We start from the raw sequence: 1,662 nt of genomic DNA, 5'->3' as shown, positions 1-1,662 counted from the left end.
TAAGATAGGGTGTTAATCTCTTGTGAAGCGACGGTGGATCTTGAGATTTAGAACTTGTCATGCTAGCATAGGTTCATGTACGTTGAGCATGATTAGTGGGTAACTCTAACAGTTTTATTTGCCCTATGTAATCAAAAGGATTAACTTGAGCTTAAATCGTTGTGTTGTCAATTTCTGTAGACATATAGGAACTCAACATAATTGATGACTATTCAACTTCTATCTTAATTGTGGATGCTTGGTAGAATGGTATTAGTACAATGAAAGTTGGCTTTTATCAGTTTCGTGTTATTCGATTAATATCATCACTGTCACATGCTAAAGGTAATAACAATGGCTATAGAAGGAAGTAATAATGAAGTTGTGATCTCATGAGTGTTTTATTATTGATAAATTGAAGTGTTAGTTAAGTGGTTAATTAAGTAGTTAATTATAGTTAATATTTAATCAACAATTTTAAGTGTTATTATCTTAACATTGAGAAGTAATCATACATTGGTGAGTGAGTTTAATTAGACAATAATTTAGTCTGAGTCTCTGAGGGAACGAACTAGAAAATATTCTATATTACTTGCGAACGCGTATACTTGCGTGAATATTAGCGCGTGTTTTCGCCCTAACAAGTTTTTGGTGCCGCTGCCGGGGACTCGGCGTATTTGTTTAGTTTATGTACTTACCATCATTGGTCATTAGGACTCAGTGATTAGGACGTAGTAGTTACTTACTCTTTTCGGTTGTGTTTCAGGTAATTTAGCAAGCGTTTATGCAAACTCGTTCTCGTGCTCGCAAGAGGACTTTAGATACAGCTGAGGAGACAGACGAAGTTCTTGATATTCCGGAGAAGTTAGATTTTGAGGATTCGGATTCAGGAACTGAGCAGAAAGAACCAGTAAACATGGGAGATCGTATTGTTCAAGCTGATCCAGCTCTTATGGATTTTTCTCGGCCGAAAATTGATGACATTCAGTCAAGCATCCTTCATCCGGCTATTCAAGCTAACACCTTTGAAATCAAGCCGGGCACTATTCAGATGGTGCAGAATTCTGTTTCTTTTGGAGGAGCGGCAACTGAAGACCCCAACATGCACATAAGGAATTTTGTCGAGATCTGCAGCACTTTTAAGTATAATGGCGTGACTGATGAGGCTATCAAGTTGAGGCTTTTCCCATTCTCACTGAGGGATAAGGCTAAAGACTGGTTACATTCTGAACCAACTGGGTCCATCACTACGTGGAAAGATCTTGCGCAAAAGTTTCTGGTGAAGTTTTATCCAATGGCAAAGACTGCTGCTATGAGGAGTGCTCTTACTCAGTTTGCGCAGCAACCTACAGAATCTATGTGCGAGGCTTGGGAACGCTACAAGGAAATGTTGAGAAAATGTCCACATCATGGAATGCCGGATTGGATGGTGATCACTGGTTTCTATAATGGTTTGGGGGCCCAATCTCGGCCCATGCTCGATGCAGCAGCTGGAGGAGCCTTATGGGCTAAAAGCTATACTGAGGCGTATAATCTTATAGAGACGATGGCTGCAAATGAGCATCAAAACCCAACTCAGAGGATGACGTCAGGCAAGGTAGCAGGTATTCTGGAAGTTGATGCAGCCACCGCTATTGCAGCCCAGCTTCAAGCGCTACAATAAAGGTTGATTCTCTGGCTACC

At 40.5% G+C, this 1,662-nt stretch overlaps 1 non-coding gene across 1 annotated transcript; it reads right to left on the bottom strand.

Moving 5' to 3' along the window:
• Positions 1-1,288: 1,288 nt before the first annotated feature.
• Positions 1,289-1,395, bottom strand: LOC141687884 (small nucleolar RNA R71). The gene has a single exon (XR_012561363.1). It is a non-coding gene; the product is annotated as a small nucleolar RNA R71 (small nucleolar RNA).
• Positions 1,396-1,662: the final 267 nt, after the last annotated feature.

Source organism: Apium graveolens, chromosome 9 (assembly GCF_009905375.1).
Source record: "Apium graveolens cultivar Ventura chromosome 9, ASM990537v1, whole genome shotgun sequence".
NCBI lineage: Eukaryota > Viridiplantae > Streptophyta > Magnoliopsida > Apiales > Apiaceae > Apium > Apium graveolens.
The sequence above is the reverse complement of the archived record's forward strand: the minus strand, read 5'-3'. Positions and strand labels throughout refer to the sequence as shown.